The sequence below is a fragment of the Delphinapterus leucas genome, chromosome 3 (genome assembly GCF_059928025.1).
Source record: "Delphinapterus leucas isolate spDelLeu-1000000601 "Yukka" chromosome 3, BTC_Dleu_Yukka2, whole genome shotgun sequence".
Lineage (NCBI taxonomy): Eukaryota > Metazoa > Chordata > Mammalia > Artiodactyla > Monodontidae > Delphinapterus > Delphinapterus leucas.
The window spans coordinates 104853707-104872064 of record NC_143131.1 but is presented as its reverse complement, the minus strand read 5'-3'; the positions used below and the strand labels follow the sequence as shown (position 1 = coordinate 104872064).

General features: G+C 38.6%; 1 pseudogene; it reads right to left on the bottom strand.

The window, feature by feature from the left end:
- Positions 1–14073: 14073 nt before the first annotated feature.
- Positions 14074–16349, bottom strand: LOC111182372 (nucleolin pseudogene; annotated as a pseudogene).
- Between the last annotated feature and the right edge of the window lie 2009 nt (positions 16350–18358).

Genomic DNA, 18358 nt, shown 5'->3' with positions numbered 1-18358 from the left:
ATGTTACATATGTGTCACTGCATTATGTGGTTATTAGGTTACACATGTATAATCTCACTGTTCAATGGATATACATCATTATGTTTCATGTGGCATGGAATTAAATGGCCCTAGTATTTTAAACTTGGAATGTCTTTAGAGATGATCCAGCCCAATGCCATCATTATACAGATGAGGGAATTGAAGCCAAGAGAAGTTAAATAATTTACTTAGTCACACTGTCCATTAACATTGCAGCTAAAATGAGACCCCCCCTGGCATAGCACTACTCTGATAATTTTAATTAATTTCAAGGATAATATGCTCCATAAATTGGTTTATCAGTATAGACACCTTCAGCAGCAAATAACTGAAATAGAATTGAAAATGGTTTAAACAATAAGGAAAATGTATTATCTTGAATAATGTGGAACAGGAAGGTACAGTAATTCCAAGGTTAGTTAATTCTGTGATCAAAGGCCTGGATTTCTTCTCATCCCTCTGTTCTCCCATCCCTACTGTATCAGATTGTCTTCAGGCTGGCTCCCCTTGTGGTCCTGAGGACAGCTGTAGCAGTACCAGGCAACACACAGACACCTCAAGATGCAGTGCCACTATATCTTTTCCTAGAAGTGCCCCCAGAAAACTGACCTGCATTTCTCCTTGACAAGAACTGCATTCTGTGCTCATGGAATAGGACCACCTTAAGGGGCTTAGATTAATCAGGACACTACAGGAAAATAAATGCGTCCAGCTTCCCCTAATGCCCTTCTTAGGAAGGTGGCTTCCTGGAGGAATCAAGAGTCAAGTATAAAGGGAAAGAAGGAGGAATAATTGGAAGGCAACCAATAGTGTCTGTCATAACTGGCACATGTTTCTGGGCATAAATCAAAGTCGGCTATTGAAAATCCTTGATAGAGCAAAGAGGTATTTTATGAATATAAATTAATAATATTAATTATTAAGAAGGTGTTAAATAATAGTAAGCAATTTGGCCATAGCATGATCTAGTTGCTCTGGCCTCACTTTAGGGCATGGAATTGAGAGGTGCAGAGGATCAAGTTCTTACATGAACCAGACCCTAAATCTCCATTTACAAAAGGCTTTCTTTTGATAATTTTACGTTCAAATGATCCAATGCAGAATTAGATGAAGGAGATGAATCATGAGATGGCTGTGGATTACTTGAATAGATATTTTTATAATGATTACAGGCGCTCACAACACCACATTCTTGAAATTATATTGCCTTATGTTACAAAGAGCTTGTTCTTCCCATAATGGTATCTTGATAGAACGTGGGTGGGCTGAATAGCTCCCAGGGCATTAGCAAAGCAATGACATAAAATCATTGTTTTATTTTTTGTAGCTCCTCTAGATAGCTTGAGGGAAATTATGTGACTACTCTATAAATGATGGGTAACTATGAATTCCAGAGAGATGAGGCAAGGGATTGCATGACATCATAAACTAAGAAAGGACAGAGTCTGGGTCCTGTTTTATGCAATCAGGGCCTTGCAGTCTATTTTCCTTGTATTTTGTAGATGCTTCCTCTGTGAGCTATGTAATTATTTTTTACCAAAGGAAGAAACATGCATCTTCCTTCCTTTTCACTTTTTTCATTTTCACACTACAACTGTGAGAAGTAAAAAGTCTTTTTAAATAGTTATTTCATGGAAATAATAACAAAACAGCAAATTGAGAGCTTAGGTATATACATATGCAAACCATTTAGGATTTTATTTCATTGCATGTTTTTTGCTTATTTAAAAACACCAAACTCATGCCTCTTCAGAGTGATTAACCACAACCTGGGCTTGACGGTTCCACATTCACTGTCAAGTGACCCTGAGTTAACAGCATCACCTCCCTAAACCTCAGTCTGCTGATCTGTAACATGGGTATAATCATACAACCTGATAGGAATATTTAAGGTTTGAAAAAATATTTGTAAGTCACTTACCCAGTAACTTGTGTATTACTGTTATTTTCTCATCCCTCATTATCATTATCATGGTAAAGATAATTTGAAAATTACACAAATGACATGCATTTTTAAAAATTTTATATAAATGTTTTTCTGAGAAGTTCTATAGCTTTCATAAAATTCTCAGAAGCGTCTTTGACTTTTAACAAAAGTGTTAAGTGTTGGAGCAAACGTTGCGTATTAATCACCATATCCCCAAGAACGAGTAACAGATGTTAAATATGTTAAACAACTAAACTGGCTTACCTGAAACTACTTGCTTTTGAGGAAATATATGAGAATACTTCTCTTTTACGTCTTACTCTAATAAATGTAGAGTCACAGATTTTCTTTATAGTTGTAGACATAAGTATATTTCTTTCAGCCAAACGTTTTGTAAGTAAAGTATGTTAAATGCTTCTTATAAATTATAGTATTTTTCAACATTTTCTGTTTTATGAAGGCCTGAAATGGAAAACTGCCAAGATAACATTGAAATGACAAGTGCACTGTTACCCAGCACACTGGCTGACTCTGGACGTGCCTCCTGCGCCCAGATCTAGACAGCTGGTTGTTTAGAAGCGGACAAAGATTGCAGGGTCTACTTCACATCATTAATTACCTCTCCACCCCGATTGGCAAATTCACCTCACCCTTCACCCAGGAACAAATGAATGAGGTGGCAGGGTCTGAGTGGCTCCATGGCCACAGCGGAAATGATGATGCCAAGCTTTGGTATTTTTACAGTCACTCAAGAATCTTACCTTTGTGCCATTCAGGACTGGACAGTTGGAAAAAAGAAAACAAACAGGCAGTTTGCTTTCCTCAGGGTGACTGGAGGGAAATAATAGGCATACTTTATAAACTGTGAATTCTCAAGAACTGTGCCAAGGGTTAGTTTCCAGGTGACATGATTCTGTGAAGTCATTGTTATTACAGGATGAACATTAATCACCTTTACTTAAAATGGAGAACACCATGAGCTTACCTGTGATAGAGAAGCTAAGGTTCTTTTGTGCTTTTTCTAGACACTTATTGGAATTCATTTGAATGAATTAAGTAAATTCAACAAGATTGGTATGATTAATTTTAGGTGTCAACTTGACTGTGTCACAGGATGCCCAGATATTTGGCTAGACATTATTCTGGGTGTGTCTGGGAGGGTATTTCTGGAAGAGATTAGGATTTGAATCAGTAGACTGAGTAAGGATCCCCCTCACCAGTGTGGGTGGGCATCTTCCAATCCTTCAAGAGCCAGAATAGAGCAAAAAGGTGGAGGAAGGGAGAATTCACTCTCTGCTTGGCTGTTTAAGCTGGGACTTCAGTCTTCTCTGTCCTCGGTCTGGGAATTAAACCATCAGCTTTCCTGGTCCTCAGGCTTTCACAGGTGGGCTGGAACTATACCACCTGCTTCCCTGGGTCTCCAGCTTGCAGACAGCGAACTGTGGAACATCTCATCCTCCATAATCATGTAGACAGTTTCTTACAATAAATGTATTGGTTCTGTTTTTCTGGAGAACACTGACTAATACAATTGAGGTATTTATTATGTGTAATAGTTGCAGTATTTACTTTCATAATTAACTGCTACTTTCATAATTAACTGATACTTTTAAAAGATAACTTTATTGTGTTTTGCTTAAGACAAAAAAATACAGATTTACTGTGTAGAAAAATAAAGCTGCCTAAATTAAGGCACAAAGACAAAAGTAAAAATTACCCATAATCCCACTGTCCAGAGATGATTATTAACACATTGCTTTTTAACTCATATTGATACACATATATCTTTAAGTAAACAGAAATTTACCTAGATACTCTTTTCAGAGGTAATTTTAAGTATTAACGTATGTACAAAAAGGTGCACAATTCAAAGTAAAAATACCCAAGTAGCCATCACCCATTTCAAGAAATACCCAGTATTCCAGAAGCCCCCCTCGTGCCCACTCCCAGTTACCTCCCCTCCAAGGCTAATCCACAGAGTAACTTATATGATCCTGAATTACTTGTGTGTCTTTGTTCGATATAATTAGAATCATACAATATGTACTCTTTATGTACCCGACTTTTTTTGCTCAGTGATTTTGTGAGATTAGCCATGTTTTTGTGTAAGGTTGATTTAGTTATTTTTATTGCTCTACAGGACTCTGCTGTTACAGCTGTTTTTATTTTCTTATTGCTTTATTAAGCAATACATATCTTTTATTGCTATATAGGATTCCATTGTATCTACTGTTTTTAACTGAACATTTTACATAATGACAGTATTCCTATAGCAATGAATATTCAACAAACATTTCTGAGCATTTATGTTCCATGCTCTGCATTAGATAATCATTTAAAACACACTTTTAAATTTGTGGAAATTTTTTCACTCCATGAATGGACTATTAACTTTGCTTTGAATGATCCTTACCCATTGGGGGAAAAAAAGTACTTGGTTCCATGTTTAGAACTGTAGGAAGGAATTTGTGCTTCAGTGAAAAACTATGCATTGTTTAGACCCTCAGCGTTATCTGATTTTGGTTCCACTGAAGCAATTTTACAACTAATTGTAAATTGCGAATAGCTTACAGCAAAGAAAAATAATTCTTATCTATAGACATGCAAATGCTGTCCTGTAGAAAACAACTGACTTTCTTCTCCATACCTCCAAAAAGTTTTGCTTTCCATTTGCATGTATATTGCATTATTCCTGATTTATAAATGTATCTGTTCTTAAGTTTCTCTTTTGAGTCAGTTGTAACATCTGCCTGGTTCCCTTATTAATTAATAAATAGGAATAATTTTTAACACATGTTCATTTTATGTCTGTAGGACAGTCATAATTTTATCTTCTTCTGAAAATTCTCTTTCACAGAATTTTACAGTTTTCTTTAGTAATGAGTAACCTAAGTGATGCTACACAAATGCCCAAAGTTCTTTTTTGAATTCTAAAGATAAATTAACTGCCTGCCCAGCCGAAGGTGAGGCACATGGGATCTGTTTAACGTTGCCGGCTTAAATTTTTTTCCTATTTCATGGTCTATCATGGTTGGTTGAAATCAATTGGCATACCTTCCACCTATCACCTGCAGAATTCAAACAAGTCATGCACTGAATTGTTCACTTCAGACATTTCACACTCTTTCTTATTTGATGCCCATTCCACTTCACATCATTGCATATTGATTACTCCCTGCCTCAGGAATTCAGTCTTAGGTTCTATCAGCCAGTCTCCATTACTATGAACGGGATTTCCTTGTTCTTCTTGGTTTCCGTCTAATAGACTCATTCTAGTCATGGTTAGTTAATGACAGCCTTCTGCTCATGTTGAACCCTCCTTTATATCTGCCCCAGCACACAGCTTGGCACACAGTAACCATTCAACACTTATTTACAAAATGATGCATAAATAAATGTCAATATTGTTGCCAGTCTGTTTTTCTGAAACAAATTATTACATATTGTTGTATAATGATTTCTAGAATATAGCAGTGAGGCTCTTGAGGAGCTCCTAAAATAAATTTGTGAATGTTCACTTAATGAAATGAACACATGTAAAAATAAATCAAAATAGTGTTAATATTGAAAGAAAAACCTAACCACAATCATTTTTAATTCAATATTTAAGAGTTTTAAAACCCAGGAAATACTTACATTCTGAAACTCTAGTAGAAATATGGACACAGCATTGGTTTTTTCCTTCTCCTAAGTTTATTACTTTAAGAGAAGAAAAAAATCAAGGTGAGCTCAAAATCTTACCCTTCATTTTCCTGAGAGCTGAGTCTTTTAGACTGTAAGCTCCAAGGGACCATATGTTTCAGAATCATTGCTATAAATATATATGTTTAGCACCATGCCCGGCATGGAATGAATGAATGAATTTAAATGTCCCATTCATACTTGTGTTTATATTTATAGGAAGTGTGTGTGTGTGTGTGTGTGTGTGTGTGTGTGAGAGAGAGACCGTATTATGGGAGGAGCACAGTTGCAGGATTTCTTCCTCTCTGAGGCCAAAGCATAGAAATAGAGGAATAATAATATGAAGTCAACCCTGAAGGCACCTATGCTCTGCCAAGGGGTGATGTTGACCCTTACTCTCTGAATCAGTGGCAAATCAAGAATTAAATTTACTTCTCCAATACAAAGGTCATGTTCATCCTGGATCCTTCTTTACTCCTCAGTGTCACATAGTAATTTTAGCTATAGACATCTTCTACAGCCATGAGGACTTAATTAGAGGCAGGAGGTAGATGCATGGGTATAGTTTACTTGGTTGCTCAATTTGAATTACAAAGCTAAAGAGGTATTGTCAGGTCAGTTGTCACTCAGATCAAAAAAGAAGTAAATCCCGGAGAATGCAACAGATATATTAAAAGTATTACTCAGCATGTCTGAGCAATTTGCAGGTGGGGGAATGGTCTGTATACAACAAGTTCGTGGGAGAGAGCCTTCCATAGGTACACTCCATGAGCAACAATTGGTGGCCTCCTGCAGGCGGTCAGAGCAACTCAGCCTTCAGCTTCAATTCCCAATTTCAAGAGGATGGATGGCCTTTTCCCTTCTTTATTATTGACAAGCAAATGTCTTAACTCCTCCTGGATCTTCACAAAGAAAGACCCATGAGTGGCTTTAGAGACCTAACTTAAAAATCAACTCACAATGAAGTCAAAAGAATGAGGGAGTCGGTCCAGAGGGAAATCAGACCTTCTACTTGCTTCACTCTGATGTGTATGTTTGTGTATAAATACATCTACTTAGAGATCCTATCTCTGTGTTTCAGACAAGCCTTTAACACCTGACCATGGCATCTTCCTTTATTGCTTTCTCCTGTATTGAGAATTTCTGATCTTTTGAGATAAAGTTATCAATAGCAAGAAAGTTAAATATTGCCATGTAAATATTCATACATAATCATGTCAAGGGCCAGATACTATATATATTTTTGGCTTTGCAGGCCATGCAGTTTCTACTGCTCAACCACTCGACTCTGCCATGATAGCATGAAAGCAGCCATAGATAATGTTAGTGAAATGAGCATGGCTGTGTTCCGATAAAACTTTATTCACAAAACAGTCAGTGGGCTAGATTATGTTTGCCAACTCCTGAACAAGCAGAGTTTTGGAAATCAAGAAACTTGGTTTAGTAGACAGGTAGGTAAGTAGACATACAATTATGGAAATATATTAAATAGGTATGTTTCACCCTGTTATAAAGTGGCATAAGCCAATTTGATAGATATCAGTAGCTGTACAGGGGATAAGAAAAGTTTACCCTGCTTCTCTCATCCCCTCTGTTATAATGAAAGTAAGTCTCTAAGTCTCTGACTGAATTCTCCTACACTTAGATTTATTAGCAAGTAGGCACAAAAGAAGTTAAGCAACTTTAATAAAGTCCACTCTCTATGTTCTTTTTGGTAGTCAAAACAAAACAAACAAAACTTCATGAAAGCTTCATGTTTAGCAAATGTGATAATTTTAGTTACAGGATGCTGATGCTGATATATTAGATTTCACATATCAAAAATCCTCTAAATCAGTAGTGTGACAGAGGATTAATTGAAGATCAAGCCTGTGTGTGACCAATTGAGTTTTTTAAAATAAATTTATTTATTTTTGGCTGTGTTGGGTCTTCGTTTCTGTGCGAGGGCTTTCTCTAGTTACGGTGAGTGGGGGCCACTCTTCATCGCGGTGCGCGGGCCTCTCACTGCCGCGGCCTCTCTTGTTGCAGAGCACAGACTCCAGACGCGCAGGCTCAGTAGTCGTGGCTCACGGGCCCAGTTGCTCTGCAGCATGTGGGATCTTCCCAGACCAGGGCTCGAACCCGTGTCCCTTGCATTGACAGGCAGATTCTCAACCACTGCAACACCAGGGAAGCCCACCAATTGAGTTTTTAATTTCTGTTCATGCCTGGGGTGGGGAAAAGAGGGAGGGATGTGAAGGTGCTTCTACAAAATCTTAAATTCCACTAAAATCACCAAAGAGAGCTTACTGCTGATATCTGTTTTGCTAATTAACAATCCTAATTTCACCATAGATAGCCAATTCCTAATTTTCATTATGCATCTTTTCAAAATCTCTGCCATAAATCAGTTCTCAAGAGAGCTGAAGCACTTACAGTAACAACCTGTATAAAGTGGACCTTCTGATTAAATGCCAGCTGACCACTCCTGTCCTGGGAATTTCTGAAGAGGATATATGACTACTTTTCAGGTGCGGATGGGAATTAACACACACATATTTATATGCTACTGTCAGACACCATGACTATCCCATTTCTAAAAAACTGGTTTGTTCTATATAGGACACTATATAGCTAGATGGGCTCTATCAGAGTTTACTCCCTGGCAGGAGGTTAAAGTACCTCACAGAGGGCAGGCTGGGAATGAAAGAGGACTAAACCCAGGGAGGGGAGGTAATAAGGAGTATGGCAAAATCTGCTGAGATTTCAGGCAGGGTTGTGAAGGGGGTACAAAGGGCGATTCCAATCTAGAAGACAGGATCGTGGCTTCAGGAACACAGAATGGAGACGGTGAGGTGCCTTCTTATTCCGGGAAATCTGTCAATAGGAAGAATTCGGCAGGAACATAGTGGGCCGGTAGGACCAGTGAAACAGGCAGCTGTATGAGAGACTCAGGGAGACAGGACATAAAGATGCTGTGTCCGTTACGGACAGAAAGGAGAGAAGCCAACATACAGAAGGGACAGGCGCCCCTCCGTCAGGTGCAAAGCAGCTGTTGAACAACTGAAAAAAAATTATTCTTGGTATTTGGTCAGCTGCCTACTCAATGGTCCAGGAGAGGAGGGAGTTAAGAAACTTGCTCCGGCTTTAAATTTGATTTTATATGAGCTGGACAACCAGTGTAAAATGGAAAAAGTGTAAAATGACTACAGACTTTTAAAATAATTCATTCTGAGTTAAGAAGATTAAGAACAGAGGTTGTACCAAGTGAAATAGGAGTCTCAGTAGCTTTTCCTAGTTTATAAAGACATCTCCAAGTCTCCGTCTCTCCCGGGTTCCTTCAGATCTGTCTATGGTGTTAACTGTTCTGCTTAGCTCACATCCAAGGTAACTCAGTGTTTGTGGAATAACCTTTCAAAGTGTGTTGACAGCAACAAGTGGCTCTGCCACTCCAAGAAGGGACCCAGTTGGTCAATGGGAATTGTACTACACAGTTTTCCTTGCACAGACCATCACCAAAACTGGGCAAACCCCAGTGCTCTCCAAGTATTGCAAGTTGTAGAAGGGATCCCAAAAGCACTCACTGCAAGTAGTATGCAATGTAGTAAAACTCAAGTGCACTAAAAAAAAAAAAAAAATGGGGACATTTCGTCGAAGGTAGTTATAGCTCTGCTTCAACTAGGCATAAATACAAGTGCCCAAACACATATGAAGTGAAGAGACCTTCAAACAAGCATTCTTGCAGTGATAACTTTTTAAAATTTTTATCATTAAAACTTTCAAAACACAAAAATAGAAATTATAGTACAATAAACCCAGATGTTTCCGGGATCCAGATCCAACAGTTATTCAAGATCTTGTTACACTTACTTTGTGCATCCTTTTTATTTTCTTTTGCTGAAGTTAGTGACATGTTTTTGACACCAAAACTGGATTCAGTATTTGCCATTATTTAAAATTAGTTTTGTCTTTTTCTGAATGTCTCTTCCAAGGAAGTTCCTCAGTATTTTGATTTGTTCACCTTCTTTGAATTCTGAGCAACAAATGTTGAATTGCCTGCTGTGTAAAAGGCTTTATATACTTGAACTTCTTCTGCCTTCAGCTCTTAAAACTGTCAAAGCAGTTCTGGAGCGTCAGACATCTTTCTCGATTTCTTTATCTCATTGTGTACATGGCTTCCCAGTGGCAGGATACAGAAAGTAATCTAGCCAAGTTGTGTAGATAATAATATACCAGCATATTGGTACTTAATTTCTGTTTAAGAGCATTTGTCTTCTACCACTTTCTTCCAAAGGAATACTGTGTTGTTTTAATATTGTTAAATTAGAACAATGAAAGATATTGCTAATTACTTTTTATTTTGTTTGCATATCATTATAACTGTGTCCTATGCCTATAGAAAAGGAGCTAACAAATAGTTGGAAACCGCAAATGTAACCACAGTTTGGAATAAAATAATCCCCAGCTCTCTCTAACTGCTTAGGACTCGGTCCAAGATACACGTCCCTGTCTCCTGTAGTTGCTGCATTTTGAAAGTTATGCCTGCTGGTATGACTGCAGTTAAGAGGCTGTCAGCATCCCCAGTCTGACCTCTTTATTCTGGGTTTATAACTCAGCTGTTTAAATTTGCCCTGAGCCAGAACTTAACACAGGGTTTTAACCTGAGGAGTATAAGCATGCCTTTACATGTGTGTGAAAAGTCATTTTTTTTTCCTCTTTACAATAAGTTGATTAAAAATATATATGCATGACAACTTAGCCATTTCAGAGCTATGTCAAAAAACTGGAGAATTTGTTCTGGAGCTGATTGACTTTTACCTACATAAATAATAGAATTTAAGAAAGCCTTTCCTTTAGAGAGGAAACTCTGCAATTTATAAGACCAGGGCACTGGAAACTTTTAAAAATAAAAAATAAATTTAAGAAAAGAGATAGAAAATGAAGCGTTGACTTCTTAGAACTTGAAAATGAGCTTTTATTCATCTAGTATTTCACTATGTCTGTTTACCATAAGAACACTTTGAAATTTGGTATAATGACATTAAATAACCACAATTGAGACAGACATTCTATAAGGGACTGTTATGGTTTGCCTCTAATGTGGTAATAGATGTCATTCTAAAAATGCAACTGTACCGTCTGGATGAAAGACAATGACTTCTAACACATTGGTTACAGACAATTGAATATTACAGCCCTTTTCCTTCTGACTTGCTGCTATCATTTTATGGAATGCAACTAGCGTGGGATTGGCGTGGAATTCTTATGGAATCAAAGAAAGCTACCATTCTGAAACTCTTATGTTCACTATGAAACAGGTAATAAACCTACATGGTTAAAGATGTACTTGCTTTCAGTAAAAACAAACAAAAAAGACAAAACAAAACAAAAAAACCTTATAAATACATTTCTAAAATCTGGTGAGTGTCTCTAAGTTAAGAATATATATACTCCACTCCTTTAAGTCCCAGTGTCCTTTTCCATAAAATGCGGATTGGAATACCTCACAGAGCAGTTATGAAATATATATGTGATAATATTAGGAAGGACCCTAACCCTGTGCTGTCAGTTTCTGGTGCACAAAAAGTGCTCAGTAAGTGTCAGCTCCTGATGCTTTGAAGGGAAGATACATAAACTTGGGGATTCCATTTTGTAGTAATAAATAGTCTCTTTTCTCTTTAGTGGCTTTACTCCTTCCTCAATCATTACCATTGGCCTCTGAATAAACTGAAGCTTTCTATTATCTTCCGAGGTGGATGCTCATGTCTTGTCATTCTAAAATCATGAAACTTGAGTGTCATACTGCCTTCAATTTTTTGTCTTGAGCAACAAAAATGAAGAGAAAAATAGAGAAGAGTAATCTCCTAAAAATAAAATTATTTGACCCCTATAATATACTTTCCGTATCAAAGTTTGATTTTCCAGAAAATTTTGAATGATGTTTATTCTTCGTCCCCTCAATATTAATCGACATTTGAAAGGGATTAATCTATTGGCTAGGAGCTCTTCTTAACACACATTTTGTTCCAGACTTTATTTTCAATAGACTATTTAAACTATTTGATGATTGGATCTGTTTTGCTTCGGCCACATTTTAAGGAAGTTTTTCACATTAAAAGCTTGTGATTATCCACCTACAAATGAAAATACATAGTACCAATCTTGCCAATTATAGTTTAATAACCAACAACTATACACTGAGTATTTACATCTATCCATGTACAGACAGCCTGACTTAGAGACAGTGACATTTCCCACAGTTACTTCAAATCTTTCTTCTCCCTCCTCATTCTTAAGCACTATCCTGTAGTTGGTTATATCTTCCTTGCACATGTTTTAATCCTTCTTGTACATTACATTTTGCTTTTACTAATAATATGATAAGTACTGTAAGACAGGATAACCAGCTGTGACAGATATTAGATGAATGATACCCACAGTATCATTTAGTTCAGTACCATTGAACCCAAAATTTCCAAAGTGCTCTGGAATTTGTAGTTCAGAAATGACGTGTTGGGCCTTTAGTGGACTATAAGTTTGAGATGGCTAAGGAGGCGGAGGGATGGCATTCCAGGTTGAGGGAAAATGGGAGCAGAGGCACAACTGTAGAAATATACGAGATGCATCTACTTCCTCACTTATTTCCTTCCTCCTAGAAACGTAATTCATTTGCACTGAATTCAGCTCTTACTCTGCACCTGCACTGCTCTGGGCACCACAGAAGGAACATGTCTTATACTGCAGCCTTCCAAATGTAGTTGCATTAAGCCTATGCATTAATGTAAGTTGAGCTGAAATATTTACATCATTTAGCAGCACTGCTCACTCCAACCCTGAACTAGGGTTTAGCTTCCCATATGATTCTTTTATATTTCTTAGAGTAGTTTTGTCCCTTTCTCAATAAAAGTTTCTCATATTTCTTAGAAAGGTGATTCTGGGAAGATTTATCATTTTTAATTTTTATTATAAATGGAACTTCTTTTTCATTACTGTATTTTCTAACTACATAATATCTGTGTAATGGAGCTCTCTAGATATTTGAATATTCACCTTGTATTCAGGCACTTTGCCAAGTCTTACAAATTATGAAGTTCTTTCAGCTAATTATTTTGACATTTCTAGGTAACAGTCCTCTTTTGTGGTAGTTACACCATTTATTTTTATTTCATGTCTTATTGTGTAGGTCAGAATTTTCAGACTATAACAATGAGTAGTGATCATCACCAGCCTGGTTGTACTCCACCTGAAAGAGAAGCCACAAGAGTTTCAGTATTACGTTGGCTCTTGATTAGAAATAGATTATCATGTTAAAGAAGAATTCTGCTATTACTTAGATTTGTGCCCAGACATCACCATCATGTAAAACAAGGTGTCCCTTAACTTCAGAAGGCAGTCCCCTAAGTACATGCTCCCCTGAAAGAAAAGTGGCCTTTCTACCTCCCCTTAAGAGGCCTTCCCATTTCCTGACCAACGTGAACATTTACAATCTTTTCAGAGGAAACTCAAATCTTTATTTCCATCAAGAGGTCTTCTACAGTCCCACATTCTCAGGCTCTGGGATCTCCTATGCTGAATCACACCAGATGAGATATCCTGTCCAAGCAGGGCTCTACCAAGCCAATCCAGGACCCTTCCCACAGTCTCTCCTTCGGATGAGGTAAAGAACTCATATTCCCTGCTTGAGTGCCAAGGATTCACACACATCTCCCAGAAATAACCAATCATTTTTAGGGTGAGTCCAGTTTAAATACATAGTTTAAAAGAAAATGGTCTCTAAATCTGAAAATACACCCACTTTGCAATACTAAAAATGACACTTCAGGGTTCATCTCTGCTTTCAGAGTGATGGTGATTTCAAAGGTTTTGTTCAAGAACAGTGGGGGAATATATGCTATTTATTCATGTCTACAACATGCCCTATAGCTCCCCATCCCATCCCCCATATAAATACCCTTCTTCCCTTGGCAAATAATGTCTTCTAACATACCACATAATTTACTTATTTATTATAGCATTTTCTCTCTCTCCCCCATTGAGAATGTGATCTCCACTGGGACAGGGGTCTTGCCTTTCTTATTCACTAATGCATCCCAAAGATCCAGAACAGTTCTTGACGTATAATGGTCATTCAATATATATTTTTTAAATCAATGAGTGAAAAATCAGTTGGTGGTATTTTTGCTAAAACAACAGAAAACCTATTATTAATGGAAATTAATGTTTTCATCTTTAGAAACAAAAAATCAATAGCAACTTTCAAATTATTCTCTCCAACTTTATTTTATTGTATTTTTTAACAAGTCTGGCACCAGAGTTTAGGACTTTTAATTTGCCCCAAAGTTGCTAAAGCAAAAATCACGATAAAACATTCTGCTTTCCTTTACAACTCCCCAATGCAAAAAAACAAAAACAAAAAACCAAAACCAAAAAACTCTGTAGGAAAAAAATGGTTTTGTACATGGGAGGAAACAATATAAATTCAAAACTTACAGATAAGGGTTAGCTCTGTCACTCATCTCTTTAAAAAGTTTATACGACTATCCAGCCAACACCATCAGGGTTCTCTCCCTTGAAATGTTATCTATACGGATTTCCAAGTAGACCACAGGGCTGTATACTGTCTTGGAATGTCCTCAGAAGGCTCCGTCATTGAGCAGGTAACAGAGGAAAAACCTCAGAGTCCTTTCTTTCAAATGGAAGAGGGAAAGACAGGGGTAGAAGAAACTATTCAAACTTCGTCTTCTTTCCTTGTGGCTTGTGGTCGGTCTCCTCCTCCTCCTCTGCCTCCTCGGAAGCCTCCTCACCCTCCAAAGCCTCGCCGGCCTCTGCCACCAAATCCACCTCGGCCACCGAAGCCACCTTCACACTTAGGCTTGGCCCAGTCCAAAGTAACTATGTTTCCATCAATTTCACCATCTTCCATGGCCTCCTTGGCAGCTTTGGCATCTTCCTCACTGTTGAAGTCTACAAAACCAAACCCCTTGGAGGATCCAGTCTCCCGGTCAGTGACTATCCTTGCACGAATAGAGCCGTCAAACGACTCCTTTAATGTCTCTTCTGTAGTATCCTCAGATAGACCTTTGACAAACAGAGTTTTGGATGGCTGGCTTCTTGCATTAGGTGATCCCCTGGGTCCTTGCAACTCCAGCCTGATGGCTCTGCCCTCAATTTCCCTTTTATTACATGAATTTAAAGCTGCTTTAGCATCTTCAAATGAAGCAAATTCTATAAATGCATACCCTTTAGATTTGCCATTTTGGTTCTGGGGCACTTTGATAAATGTTGCCTTCTCAAATACTTCCTGAAGAGTTTCTTCCGTTGCACTACAGGAGAGGTTGCTTAAAACCAGGGTTTTTGAGTCACCACTCCAAGTGCTATTCTTTCCACCTCTATAGTCTTGACTTTGACCTTTCTCTCTGGTATAGTACAGGGAAATGGATCACCCATCTATCTCTGTTCCCTGCTTTTCTTCCAAGGTTTTCTCTGCATCAGCTTCTGTCTTAAATTCAATGTAAGCAATCCCTTTATTCTTTCCATCCCTGCTGACTAATCTGATATCCACAGCATCTTCAAACACTTCTTTTAATTCTTCCTAAGTAACTTTATAAGACAGATTTTTAGCCAAAAGTGTTCTCGCATCTCAATCTTTCTTACTGTCTTTTCCCTTTGGTTTTTCTAGTTTAATTTCATTGCCAAAGACTTTTAAACCAGTGAGTTCCAAGGCTTTTTCCAGGTCTTCAGCAGATTCAAAATCCACATAGCCAAACTTCCTAGACACACCAATTCTGACATCAACAACTGCAAGACCATTTTTAGCAAAAATGTCACTGATACCCATTTTCAATTCAGGAGCAGATTTACTGAAGTTCAGGTTTCCAACAAAGAGATTGAAAGATGTAGTTGGTTCTGTGGCTTCCACTTTCTGTTTCTTGGCTTCAGGAGCTGCTTCTTGTTTGGCCATTTCCTTCTTTCGTTTTCCAGGTGCTTCTCTGACAAGTTCTTCCTCCTCTTCCTCCTCCTCTTCCTCCTCCTCTTCCTCTTCCTCCTCCTCGACTTCATCCTCATCGTCATCCTCTTCATCTTCATCTTCAGCAGTGCTCTTTGCCTTCACAAGAGCAGCTTTTGCCGGAGCTTTCTTTCCTTTGGCTGGTGCAGTCTCCATAGCTGCTTCTTCAGAGTGATCTTCGTCATCCTCATCCTCATCTTCATCCTCGTTATCCTCGTCATCTGAGGCAGGAGCAGCAGCGGCTTTCATCACTGCTGGCTCGAATTCATCCTCCTCCTCCTCTTCACTGTCGTCTTCATCTTCCTCATCACTGTCTTCCTTCTTGACATTCTTTGCTCCCTTGGCTGGAGTGGCTGCTCCCTTCTTACCAGGGGTTGCTACCAATGCTTTGCCTGGTGTGGCTCCCTTTTTGCCAGGTGTTGCTACTGCTTTGGCAGGTGTAACTGTCTTCCTGGCTGGTGTAGCGGCTGCCTTTTTGCCAGGGGTGACAACTGCTTTCTTTGCCGGTGTGCCAACTGTAACCTTTTTTGTTGGGGAAACCATCATCTTCTTTGCTGGAGTTGCGGTAGCCTTTCTGCCTTTTTTCTGAGGGATAACAACCTCTTCTCCACTGCTACCATCCTCTTCATCTTCTGACATTTCCTCATCTTCACTATCTTCTTCTACCTCCTTTGGGGGAGGAGCCATTTTCTTGGGGTCACCTTGATTTTTACCAGCCTTTGCAAGTTTTCCCATGGTGGCGGCTTATGACGGCAGAGTGTGTGGCGAGCGAGTGGCACAGATGAGCCCAGAGGAAGCGAAGCGACATCGATGGTGGCCGCTGATCGCAGAGCTCGTATGCTTGGCTGCCAGCTAGAGCTCGAGACTCTCTCCAACTTTAGAAGGCAAGATTTCATGTCTTCAGGCACTTGTACCAATTTTTAAAAAATATTGTCACTTTTGACCAAGAATACACAATAGAGAAAGTAGTGATTGGAAACAAAAAGAATCTAAATAAAAAGACAGAGATATCAACACTCACCACCACGTGAGGATGAGATGGCCCTGGAGGCAGAAACCATTCCTCACTGGCCCAGAAAGATGCCAGAAATGGAATGCATGCTTCATAAATGTTTACTGAATACATGAGTGAGCAAATGAATGAATAAATGAATACACAAAGAAATAGCATTCTAATGATGTAAAAAAAAGTCATGTGTGAGAATGTTCTTGGAAATCCTGAAGAGTCAATGCCTTCCCACGGAGAAGTAAACCTTTTCAAGGTGGCTTAGGATTGGAGGTCAGGAGAGGACTTTGGATAATGAAATCGTTCTAGAAAATTCAAATTACCCTGGAGATATACTAATCATACTCCAAGCCTGAATCTTAATGATACCTAAGAGAAGAAAGAAGTAAAACCGAACCCAGGGGTTTGTTCACCGCCATCTAGTATATCGGCCATTTGTACATTGCCAACTTTTCTTTCTCCATCTCCCAACTAAGCAATCCTGAATTTGAGTGTGGGGTGTGTGTCAAGGAAAACAACAAATCTTAAAAGTCTGCCAGATGCACCCCTTTACATTCTTCCAGGCAAAGAATCCCATTTCTTTTGTTCAGTGGCCATCACTGCCCCACTTACATTAGAGTGCCAGATGAAGGCTATTCTGTGACTGATTCAGAATTCCTGGCATTTACTACCCAGTTAATTGTAGATTCCAATTAGTCTCTCCTGATAAGGAGAGGCAGTGTTTGCTCACCGATGTGATCTTGTGCTACACACAGATTGGTGTGCAGAAACAGATTACTGCTTTGTGCTCCTGCAGCATCTTACTAAACTAAACCTGAAATTCAGATGGGAGTTTTTAGCCCTGGTTTGCTTAGTATTGCTTCAGCCTTAATTTTGCAATTTACCACAAATCAGTGCTTACAGGGAAGGAGTGAGTCTTCCTTGGTGTGCCCTCTCTGCTTAATTTTTCTGGGCCTTCCCTAACAGCTTTGGTATTTCACAGGAAGGCACATTTTATTAAATGGAGCCTTTGTGTCCTACATACATATATATGGATTCCACAACAATTTTACAGCTCTTTCAAAACCCAGTTTCAAGGGCGTTTAAGCAGGGAATATGAGTTTCATGAGGTTTCCTAAAAATGGACCCAGCAATCAGTGGCTGAATAAGCCCTCCAGGTGATTCTGATGCAAGGTCAAATTTTAAGTCCTTTAAAGGTTCAAAGGTCATTGAGGAATATTGCCAAAGACCAGTGGTTCCCAAACTTCAATGCATCAAAATTACCTGAAGGGCTTGTTAAGACCCTGATTGCTGAGCCCCATCTCCAAGTTTCCGATTCAGGAGGTCTGGGATGCTGGCCAGGAATATGCATCTTTAAGTTCCCAAGTGATGCTGATGCTGCTGGTCTGGGGACCACATTTTGAAAAACACTACAGAAAATTTAATCATTTACTTCTTTGCAATCTCTTGTAGCATTATTCCAGTGTTGCACTTTGGATGTAAAACAATATCTATCAGGATCTTGGACTTCAGAAGAGTTCCATGGTCTCAAAATTTTAAATTTATAGAACTAAATGGAAAAACACTGAAGGTTTTAAGAGGTCAGAGGGAGACTTGTTTCTGATGCTCTGACTTTGAGAGAAATCTTGGGTATGAAGTAATCTGGAAATGCACTGTACGTTTGTACGGGACAGGACACAGATCTCTACTTCAATTTTTTGCCAGGCAGTTTGTATTAGAGAGGTTCATCTGTCCCCTG